At 34.0% G+C, this 12,677-nt stretch overlaps 1 protein-coding gene and 1 long non-coding RNA gene across 2 annotated transcripts in view; both read right to left on the bottom strand.

The window, feature by feature from the left end:
• Positions 1-4,449: 4,449 nt before the first annotated feature.
• LOC149774673 (uncharacterized) lies at positions 4,450-10,536 on the bottom strand. The gene is made up of 2 exons (XR_016416770.1): positions 9,546-10,536; positions 4,450-9,509 (listed from the first exon to the last, which is right to left on the bottom strand). It is a non-coding gene; the product is annotated as an uncharacterized LOC149774673 (long non-coding RNA).
• A 725-nt stretch (positions 10,537-11,261) lies between these two features.
• Positions 11,262-12,677, bottom strand: part of LOC149774672 (uncharacterized) — a 76,843-nt gene continuing 75,427 nt past the window's right edge. Inside the window, exon 15 of the mRNA XM_089944925.1 lies at positions 11,262-11,785. The gene's annotated coding sequence lies outside the window, so the exon portion shown is untranslated. The remainder of the gene's footprint in view (positions 11,786-12,677) is intronic.

Genomic DNA, 12,677 nt, shown 5'->3' with positions numbered 1-12,677 from the left:
CAATGATAAAACACCTATTGACTTTTATCAATGACAGAACACCTATATAATTATATAAACGACAACATACAGAGACCTGTATAAACGTCATGTATTGAAAGGTTTTAACTAATACGTACAAGTTGTAAGTTCTTTTATTTCATGCATATCTAATACATAAATTCCGACAATGCACTTCCGTTTTGAATTTTTAGTTATATATGTCATTTCGGACTCGTCGCTCGTGTAATATTTAGGAGCAAGTGCGTGAAAAAATGAAGTGACATATTGTACACTCTTCTACCACATGATGATAATAGCGTGCAATTTCTGTTAGTTTTGCTGGGCAATAATACCACTACCACCACCATAATTACTACTACTACTGCTACTACTACTACTACTGCTGGTTATTTAAAAAGGATGACAAACTTGGTTATGAAAGACCATGTGGTCCTCAATTTTTGTAACAGATTATGTAATATTTTTCTTTCTCTAACAAGGTAACTAATTCGCACTCAAGAATGCTCAAACACATGCTCACACATTTAAAATGAATTAATGTGTAAGTATGCTGGTCAATAGATACAGATACGAACAATACACTATACACAGGTATGCACATTTCAATATACCATATATCATATCTACATACTGTGAATACAAATGCCCCTACCATATATAGGAAGTACACGTCGTTATCCCAGTAAGTTAATACTTTTATAACACCAAGCATTATGTAAACATATATAATTTAAATCATACACTCATTTAATAAGTAATAATGAGACAAGTGTTTATAGTCACAATGATTGAAGTATCTAGAGTAACAATGCCACAAGTATCCAGAGTGATAATGGAACAGGAAAAAGAAAGAAAGAGAAAATAATTTGATGTCCGTTTTTCTTTATACTAAAATGTGAATTGTCCTATATCATAATACTGACAATGTGGAGATCACTACACTAGACGTACTATAAGCAAAGCAAATTAACTGAATTATGTAGTATAGTATTGTAAAAACCGTGAGAAAAATACATGTCCACCCACTTTTGTAAAGATTGGAATCTTCAATGTCTATGGGGCTACCTTTCCTAGATTTAAAGACTAGGATCTCAAGATCAATTGTTTTGTTTTATTTTACATTAATATTTCATCCATTTAATGACGTGTTCTCATATTACAGATCTTGTGTCATGTTAAAAATAAAGCACACAATAAATTATTTGATCTATAGCACCAATATTTAATAAAGTGCGTGATCGTCTATAGTTTAAAATTAATATTAAATAGAAACAACGCTTTGTTTTAACACTGATCACTTGAAAAAAAATGGCTAAATGCCACCTGTTGGTTGAATATTTTTGTCTTACTAAAAAAGCAGAGCTGTCATTGATTGCTTCAAAATAAAGTGTTAATTCTTATTTACAATTAGCTTGGAAATAAATTAAATTAATATCATATGAAGCAAAAATCAACTCAGTGTGAGAGGCAACTGGAACTGCACTTCATTTTTCTTTCTTAAAATTAGGGAAATTCCCTATAATGATATAATTTGTAAAAGAATGTATGTTTATTTTAAATACACTTAAAGAAAAGAAGACAGTGGGAAATAAAATAGTAGAACGATAACACATAAATAAATAAACGTGCATAGAGAAATACAGGCAATGATCCATACATACATACATATATATATAGATACATACATACATACATGCATACATAGTCAAATATCCCATCTGGTCTCACGATTAAAAATCTTGATAGTCATTCCAGTTAAAACCAAGATTAATAAACCAAGATTAATTAATTAAAAATTAGCATTAGATATCATTGTATGTAGAAGCCTAAAAATTATTAATGTTGTATATTGGCCTGCATGATTATTTTAAACCTTTAATATATCAATGTCTTATTGTCAGATCGAGCTTGGACCTCAAGTCAGTTGGTTGTGCAGCTTGGATTTTAGTTGTCCCTGAAGAAGAAAAAAACAGAGAGAGAGAGAGAGAGATAGAGAGAGAGAGAGTGATTTGTGTTGAGGAACTAATATGTAATAATCATGGATAAATATCTTTATTTTTAGTTTGTTCCGTTTCTAAAAAATATCAATACACGTGTTCCTGCCTTTCAAATATGTACTGTTCCTGCCTAACGTATATTTTCCACTTCACTGTGTAGCCTTTGAATATTGGTGAAGCCGACTAATTAGCTTGTTACCAAATTGAGGGTCATTAAGTGCAACAGTCTAAATTTAGTTTTAGATAAGAATGTCCGGCATTTTATTAGCCCTGTGTCAGAAATAGTTATTTTCGTTGGCTCAAGTAGCGAACAGATGTCTCCGAAGACTATTGAATAACGAGTTTTGATGATTTCCGAAGACTTTTGAATAACTAGTCATGATGATCTCCGAAGACTATTGAATAACGAGTCTTGATGATCTCCGAAGACTATTGAATAACGAATCTTGATGATCTGCGCTTATTGAAGGTATTCAGTTTGAATCTAATTTAATATGCCGCCATTGTTTTCGTATAAGACTTATCAAGCCCGTTATCTTTGACCGTTCGAACTCGGGAATCGTCACGTTTATTTATTATTCTAAGTGTATGCCATCCACATGTTTGGTCAAGTTCCTCTAGAACCAAACAATGTTATTCTGCAAAACAGAATTTCTTTGAGTCTTTAAACCTTTGCTCTTTTGGCCACCAAATTAACAGTTCTCTTTCATAATTTAAGTGAAAGCCCTCCAAAAACGTTAGTCAAGATACGTGGTCTAGAATTAAAATTACTGTCCAAAATATTTTGTCTTCAAGTCACAGTATCCTCGGCCTCGAACCGGTGGCTCCCATGGCAATTTAATCCTTTCTTATCCAGTGATGTGCATACATCATGAACTTTAGTAAAGGTTCACGGTCGAGAACTGAAATTTGTGTGCAGAAACAAGTTGTCTTCTTTCAGAGACAGTGACCTTGACCATTAATATTTTGATACTAAAACTAATAGGCTTCAACCGAAACTAAGATCAACCTCATCCATAACATTTGCTCTAGGTTTATGACGTGGAACTAATGTAAAATTGCGATGAAGTGAGTTTTCTTCTTTCGGTAAATCTTTGGATCCCATAATCTATAGCCTTCTTTCGTTCAGCAATATGTACTTTTTAATTTATCGAAAGAAGATGATGTAAAACTGCAGGTATCATGTGAAGAAACGTTAACGGACGAACGAAGAGATATACGTACTGGCACACAGGGTAATATTATACGTTTTACAGTAAAATATGTCATTAAATGTATATGGCATATTTGGTAAATGTTTACAAATGCATACATGTAAGTAGGTCATGTGTCAAAGCAAAATGTATACATTACACCAAGTTGAAAAGGGATAAAATATTGATATAAACTTTGATTGCTTATTTCACAGGTGAAATACAAAGCACAGTATGAAGTGCAGAAAAGATATTCTTCAAACTGATTTTTCTCTGTGCTACAATGGCCCTGACCAAAGACACCTTTAGACAATTTCATTCAAGGACCTCTTCAATACCTTACATACAAGCCCTCCTGAAACTTTGGTCACATCACATGTTCTAGAACTAATTTTGTATAAAACATCTTTCTCTCTTTGAGCTTTGCCCCTTAAATCAATAATCTTCTTTCTTAGCCAAAGTGTATGTTATCCACATACTCTAGGGTATGTACATGGTGAAGAAATGAAATGTGGTGTGTAGAAAATGTTCATAACTTCTCAACTACAATGACCATGACCTCCAAATCCAATGGGCCTTACCTTACTGAAATTCTATGCTATTCATAAAGTTTGGTTCATATCTGTGATGCAGCACCAATAATACTGTCCGAAAACCATTTTCTTTTTCAGTTACAGTGAGCTTGACCATTGAGCCTCCATCTTAACAAAAGAGTGAATTGTTCACAAACATTGGTACATACACATTTTTCATTTGCAGTCAGCAACCTTAGCCTTTGACTTATTGCCCCAAAAAGTTAATCTTTTCTCTTGACCCAAATTAGAAGCTTCCCACAGTTTGGTCCATGTCTGTAATGCAAAACTACTGTTCTTTTGCAAAAACTATTTATTTTTTCATCAGTGACCTTGATTTTTGACCTTTCAACCCAAATGACAATTGGCTTATTTCTTACCACGTGCAAGCTATTGACAACATTTTATCCAAGACTGTAATGTAGAGCTATGCTATTGTGCAGAAATATTTGTTCTTTATGTTCTTTATGTATGACATCCACATCATGCAGTCAGTGATGATAACTTTTGAACTTTTGACCTCAAGATCGAAAGGTTTGTTCCTTACCACAAGTGCAAACTACAATGTGTGGTCAAGGTCTGTAGTACTGAATTAATGTCATTGTGTAGAAACATGTTTTCTTATTTTAGTCAGTGACCTTGACCAATTCGCTTTTGTCCTAAAATTGATAATAATAATAATAATAATAATAATAATGATTTTATATAGCGCCTAATCTTTAGAAGCTCTAAGCACTTTACAAAAAACATAAAAAACATAATTATGTGATTATAAAAACCAAACAAACATAAAACATGCTGAAAATATTTAAGGTAGGAAACATTATTAGGTCTTTAAGTTTGTTCTTGCAGTTGAAATACGTGAGCTTTAAGAGTACTCTTGAATGAGATCTGTGTCTCTGTCTAAAGTTCAGTGGGCAATTCATTCCAATAGGCTTCTTCCTCACTCCAAGTGAAAGCTATTGATAAAGTTAGGTCCATGTATATGATGTAAAACTAATGTTATTGTTCGGAAACCACCATTCTTCTTTTTCCTTATTCCAAATGAAGCTATTACCAAAGTATACCAAAACTTGCTGTAGAGCTCAAGTCCTAATCTGAAGCCTTAATTTTCACAAAGCAAGAAATACGTCTATTTTGGCTTACATATGTATGATGGTTATCAAAATGTTCTATAACAATCTCTGCAAAAATTATTACTTAACCATTTACAATTAATTTAGTTCTCAAAACAAATCCCTTTGGATTCAATGCTCTTCTAAAATATTACGAACCATTTCCTTAACATGTGCAGCGTCCCATGATGTGACAGCATTCAAAGTACTCTGATGATTGCATCCATATTTCTTGTCTCCTTTCATAAGGATTCTTATGTAACGACTCATTCCACTTTGAAGAAAAACAACAACACAAAACATAAGTTGCAGGGAGCTAAGGCTGAGTAGAATGGTGGGTAATTTAGCTTTCAATGCCAAGTTTTTGCAAGGTCTTCATTACGAACTATCATGTATATGGAGGCATTAAATTTACGAAAAATAAATCCACGTCTCTGTAGATCAAGACAGTTTACAAAAAGCCTCAGATAAATTATATCAGATAACTGTTGTACAGTATTATCTATTCTCTGTGGTCTAATAATAAGATGCAATTCAAATGTTTCATTGTTTATTATAGAATATAATGCACACATTTCCAACAGATTTGGAAATAAATGCTTTTATTGGCTATGGGGAACTTGTGTGGTTCCATACACTGAAATGCCTTTTTCTCTACTATTGAAAATAATGAATCCAAGTGTTATCGGATGTAATGGTTGTATTTAACAAATTGTAGCCTTCTACTTTGTACCTGTAGAATAGTATCCTGCAGACTTGTACCATTCTACTTTGTACCTGTATAATAATTCCATGCAGCATTGTACTTTGTACATGTACAATAAATCCTGGCTGACGTTTAACCTTCTATTATGTACCTGAATAATTATAATTCCCTGCAGCATTGTACTTTATACCTGTATATTAATTCCTGGCTGACCTTTACCCTTCTACTATGTACCTGAATAATAACAATTCCCTGCAGTTTTGCACTTTTTATATAATTATTCCGTGCAGTCTTGTACTTTGTACCCGTACAATAATTCCCTGCAGCCTTGTAATTTGTACCTGTATAATTATTTCCTGCAGCCTTGTACTTTGTACTTGTCTAATGATTCCCTGCAGCCTTGTACTTCATACCTGTATAATAATTCCCTACAGCCTTCTACTTGTACCTGTATCATAATTCCCTGAATCATTGTAAATTTTACGTGTATAATTATTCCCTGCAGCCTTGTACTTCTTACCTACCTAATAATTCCCTGAAGCCTTGTACTTTGTACCTAACCATTCCCTGCAGCCTTACAAATGATACCTGTCTAATAATTTCCTTTATCAGTGTACATTGTATCTGTATAATAATTCACTGCAGCATTGTACTTTGTACCTGAATAATTATTCGCTTGAGTACTTACTTTGTACCTGTATAATTATTGCCTGCAGCCTTGTACTTTGTACCTGTATACTAATTCCTTGCACTCTTCTACTTTGCACATGTATAATAATTCCCTTCAGCATTGTACTTCTTACCTGTAAAATACAGTCAATCCGGTTAATTGGACCACTGGTTAATTGGGGCAGCTGCTTATTTGGGACAAATCTTAAAGAATAAATACAGATCGAAAAAATAAGCATAATTTGTTTCACTTATTTGGGACGGGAACTGTAAGATGGCGTGCTTCTGTTGTGTTGCATGACAGTCATTACTGCAGTTGCGTGGTAGCCATTGCTGTATTCATTGCTTTTTCAATCAGTAAAGCACTTTTACCTGGAAAATATCAGACCCTTTCCAAGATGCCACAGAAAGATTTGACATTAGCAAACAAAACTGCCTTACTCAACCAAATTAAAAGCCAGCCACCTAATACCAGTCATCGCCGAATGAAAGAGATAACTTGAGTGCCAAAACCTACAATTGCATGCATGATATAGCAGGAAGATAAATGGAGGAATGGGCTTTACACGCAGGACATCATGGAACAACTTAAACACGAACTGTGAAGGCAAGGATCCAGATAAAGAGGCCCTCAATCAGTGGTTCTCTATTGTAAATGGATGAGGTGTACGTGTCAGTGGTCCAATGATGAAACGTAAGGCAGAGGAGTTAAATAAAAAGCTGGGTCAAAATGAATTCAAAGCAACAGATGGTTGGTTGTCTCGATGGAAATCTAGGCATGACATTAAATTAAACAAATGATGTGGATAGTGCTGATGACTGAACAATGGAAATTAACAAAACTGCATAACTTGCTTCAGAAATATTATGCAGATGACAACTACAAAGCTGATGAAACAGGCCTGTTTTATTGTGCCACACCAGACGGTTCCCTGACCTACAAACATATAGCACTATCGGGATCAAAGAAAGCAATGGATCACATAACTGTGTGATGCTGTTCAAACATGTCATTAACTGATAAACAAAAGCTGTTGGTTATTGGGAAAAGAGCTTAGCCTCGATGATTTAAGGGGCTTAGAATAGACAGTTTATCAGTAGTGTACCTTGGTAACAAAAATACATGCATGACTCCTGAAATTTTTAAGAACTGGCTAATGAGTTGGGATGTGGAACTACAATGGAATTCAAGAAATATTTTGATATTACTTGACAACTGTGCAGCACACCCTCATTTAGATTGTTTGAGAAACATCCATCTGGAAAGTTTGCCTCCCACCACTACATCATTGGTGCAACCAACGGACATGGGAATCATAAACAATTTGAAGACTTCGTATTGTGCAAAATTGATAAAAACTACATTCTTGAATCAATTGATGAGAACCTATTAACATCATCTTCAACAGCAAAGGAAATCATGCAAGGAATAACATTCTACAAGTAATACAGTTTGTCGCTGACAGTTGGTAAGAAATATGCATCAAGACCATTCAGAACTGCTTTTCTCACTAAGGTTTTAAGCATTCAGGCTTTAATATGATAGATACTGAAAATGACATCATTTTGGAAGTGCAACACGTCACAAACTATGAAGAATTTGCATGCATCAATAACAATCTTCAATGCTGCAATGAAATACGAAGATTGTGAGGACAAAATTGTTGAACGAATTGCAGCAAAAGAAAACCAGGAAAATGAGGATGATAATGATAACACACCAGAGCATCGATGTGTGACTAACCAGGATGCCTGTAAAATGATTGCTGAATTAAGACACTATTTCATGCAGGAAGGCAATGAAGGCAGTTCAATATCTGCACTAGATGCATGCGCTGATTTTGTTCAGCTACAGTCAATTAAGGGAATAAGGCTGGGGACACTCGATAAATTTGTCAAACACTATTTATGCTTAAGAACATTAAATTGACATTGTTTTAGCTTAAATATTTTTCAGTGACCCATACCATTTGTTTCGTTTCCAGAATTTATTTACATTACATGTATTACAGTATTTTTGTTACTCAGTAAATGATAGTTTCTGTTTTGTTTTATTCATTTGTATGCTGTACATGTATAGTATATGCTTACCATTGTGTACTTACTTCGCATAATTAGCGCAGCCGCTTAATTGGGCCAAATTGTTCTTTTTCCTATGTGTGCCAATTAACAGGAATCCACTATAAGTCCCTGCAGCCTTGTACTTTGTACCTGTATAATAATTCCCTGCAGACTTGTACTTTGTACCTGAATAATTTTTCCCTTTAGAATTGCACTTCGTACTTGTATAATTATTCCCTGCATCAACGTACTTCTTACCCATTTAAAAACTCCATGCTGCCGTATATTTTGTACCTGTATAATTCCCTGCAGCATTGTAATTTGTACCTGTATAATAATTCACTGCAGCCTTGAACATTTTACCTGTCTAACAATTCCTTTTAGCATTGTACTTTGTACCTGTATGATAATTCACTGCAGCATTGTACACTGTACGTGTCTAATAATTCCCTTTAGCATTGTACTTTGTACCTGTATAATAATTACCTGCAGACTTGTATTTTGAACCTGAATAATAATTATTTCATTTAGAATTGTACTTTGCATCTGTATAATTAATTCCTGCAGCCTTGTTATTTGTACCTATATAATTATTCCCTGCAGCCTTGTGCTTCTTACCTGTATAATAATTCCCTGTAGCCTTGTTACTTCTTAAGTGCAAAAAATTTCCTGCAGACTTGTACTTTTGTACCTGTAGAATAAATCACAGCAGCTGTGTGCTTTGTACCTGTATAATAATTCCCTGCAGCCTTGTACTTTGTACCTGTATAATAATTTCCTGCACCTTGCACTTTGTACCTGTATAATAATTCCCTGCAGCCTTGTACTTTGTATATGTCTGAAAATTACCTTTAGCATTGTACTTTGTACATGTATAATAATTCCATTCAGCATTGTACCTTGTATCTGTATAATTATTTCCTGCAGCTTTGTACCTCTTACCTGTCTAATAGATCTCTGTAGCCTTATACTTTTTACTTGTATAATAATTCCCTGCAGCGTTGTACTTTGTACCAGTATAATGATTCCCTGTAACCTTGTACTTCTTACCTGTATAATAATTCCCTGCAGCCTTGTACTTTGTACCTGTATACTAATTCCCTGCAGCTTTGTACTTTGTACTTGTCTGATAATTCCCTGTAGCCTTGTATTCTTAATTGCATAATAATTCCCTAATGCCTTGTACTCTGTACCTGTATAATAATTCCCTGGAGCCTTGTACTGTTTACCTGTATAATAATTCCCTGCAACCTTGTTCTTCTTACCTGTATAATAATTCTCTGCTGCCTTTTACTTTGTACCTGTATAATAATTCCCTGCAGCATTGTAATCTGTACCTGTATAATAATTCCCTGCAGACTTCTACTTTGTACCTGTATTATATTTCCCTGCAGCCTTTTACTTTGTACTTGTCTAATAATTCCCTGCAGCCTTCTAATATGTACCAGTCTAATAATCCCCTGCAGCCTTCAACTTTGTACATGTCTAATAATTCCCTGCAGCCTTCTACTTTGTTCCTGTCTAATAATTCCATTTAGCATTGTACTTTGTACCTGTATAATTATTCCCTGCAGCATTATACATCTTACCTGTATAATAATTCCCCGTAGCCTTGTACTTCTTACCTGTATAACAATTCCCAGCATCCTTGTACTTTGTACCTGTATAATTATTCCCTGCCACCTTGTACTTTGTACCTGTATAAGTATTCCTTGCAGCCTTGTACTTTGTACCTGTATAACAATTCCCTTCAGCCTTGTACTTTGTACCTGTATAATAATTACATACAGCCTTGAACTTTGTACCTATATAATAATTCCCTGCAGCCTTTAACTTTGTACCTTTCTAATAATTCACTGCAGCCTTGTACTTTTTAGTCATCTAATAATTCCCTTTAGCATTGTTCTTTGTACCTTTATAATTATTCCCAGCAGCCTTGTACTTTGTACCTGAATAATTATTCCTTTTAGCATTGTTCTTTGTATCTGTATAATTATTCCCTGCATCCTTGTACTTTTGCAACTGTATAATAATTCCCTGCTGATATTGACCCTTCCACATCATACCTGTATAACAATTTAATGCAGATCTCTGCACTTAAACCATTTCTTCTTTATCAATCAATCTTGGCAACCAACAGGAACACACTGTGTACATTCTGAATTCTTTGGTCAGATATATCCTTGGTTTTCCATTTTTATATCATTATCAATTCTCTCTACTGTCCCTAACCTACTTTTAAATATATTTTCTTCAACAGTCTCCCTACTAACAATAATATGTTCTATTTACTGGATCCAGATTTAGCATGTGATTTAGGTCCATAAGCAACATTCCAGCCTGTGTAAAAGTTTGTTCTAATTGTGCATACACTTGCACAATCAGTATTTGGTCTGAAAATGTCTCTGTCATGCCACTAAGCCAAGTCAGCTTTGTTTATGCAAATGATTTTAACAATTGTGCAGAAATATATGTGGCAGTCAGCTTAAAAATGACAGCATGTCGTAGACTGGGATGTCTTTAGTTACATAGAGCACATTTGTATGATGCTGAAATGCTTTCTTTAAAAGATATTGCATTTGTTTTAGGACTTTTCAATCAACCCTCATAAATATGTATTAAATATACAAAAGATTGTTACTTAACAGATTCACCACTATGGGAGGTTTAATGCTGACTACTGTGTTTAGAGAAGACACTAATGTTTCCTTTATCCAATACCGTCCTTTACCGTGGGGCATTTTACAACTGTGAAATATATATTGGAAGTTTGTACCATTGAACAACTTGTAGTTAAATTTGTCTTCATCAAAATTATTTGTGAACATTCACAAGTATACAATCGACTTTAAACCAACATACTTTTGCATCAAAATGCACCCAAAATTATCATCAAAAATACAAAACCTAACATAAAAACACATAAAAAAAATGTTATATCATAAAATAAAACACAACAAAATAAAAAGTCTGACATTAAAATGCAAATGAAATGCTATATCAAAATAAAACACTGATATAAAGTGCACACAAAATTCTATATAAAACATAAAACACATGACATAAAAATGTGCACAAATTTCTACAACAAAAATAAATCAAATGGCATAAATAATAATAACTGGCAATTTAAGTGGTAAACGTTTAGGGACTCAATTGTCTCGGAGTGCGATTATGAAAATAAATCCCACAAAATTGTATTATCCACCGCAATAAATGTGTCTTATTTTCTTATGACAATGTAAAACATAAAAATAAGACTAACACAAAGAAACACACACTTTTTAGTTCCATCAGAATCCTTTAGTGGTCACTGTTCTCAGAATACATGGTAAAAATAACTCAAATACGACTACAAAGTCTTTCGCATCAATGACAACCATACCATGTCCAAGTTCCTTCCTTGATAGAAGTGACATCCATTCTATGTCCATGCTCCTTGAGTTAACAGAATAAAATGCTTTCTTACCTGAAATAGAAAATTGTATATAGTTTAGAACAAACATCTAGATATTATTGGAAATGGATAACTGCATACAGTTTAAAACTATCTAGATGTGTATTTCAGAGAGAGCAGCAAACTCTAAAGGATCCTAACCTTATTTTCCATCATTAATATCTAACATCTAAAGCTTAATTAGAACTTTCTTGCATTCAACTATGTTGTTAAGATACAATAATCCCACAACGGAAATCATACTCTATTGACCTAAAATAATTTTCCAGGAATTTAAAACGAAGCATTTTCTTTCTTTATGAATGATGGTTGCAGTAGTGTCCAATCTTATTGAGCAATATGAATGTCAAATTATCCACTGTGGTAGACATATCAAATGTAACAGGGGCACACTTTTTAAATAGAACAACGTATCTACCATTACAAACATTTTGGTGGCAATCCCATGTTGATAAGATCATCCATTCAGGAGATTTTAACAAGTTTGTCATGGCAGCTAGATGTGAGGTCATAACAGCTTTGTTTAATTGTGGACAAACTAGATATCATAATTAGTCTTCTGGTGAAAACGCCATGTGGCTATGACTTCCTATCTTGCAGTAGCAGCAACATTTTCACGATAGCGTGGTGGTCACATTGGATATCAGCACTATTTTCATTTACTACTAACTAGACATCATAAGAAGCCTTCTGGTAAAAAGTCTATGTTTGTATGACTTTCCATTAGGAGGAGTAGGAATAACAAGATTTTCAAGATGGCTGCTATGGTGGCCATATTGCATGTCAGATCTGCACCACGTTCATTTAGGACCAACTAGATCTCACATAAGGTATGTTAGTGAAAATCAATAGGACAAAGGAGGAGTAGCCATCGTAAGATTTTCAAGATGGCCACTGTGTCCGC

Source organism: Sinohyriopsis cumingii, unplaced genomic scaffold, assembly GCF_028554795.1.
Source record: "Sinohyriopsis cumingii isolate HCF-2022 unplaced genomic scaffold, ASM2855479v2 utg000160l, whole genome shotgun sequence".
NCBI classification, from domain to species: domain Eukaryota; kingdom Metazoa; phylum Mollusca; class Bivalvia; order Unionida; family Unionidae; genus Sinohyriopsis; species Sinohyriopsis cumingii.
This window is presented reverse-complemented; position numbering and strand designations above follow the sequence as displayed.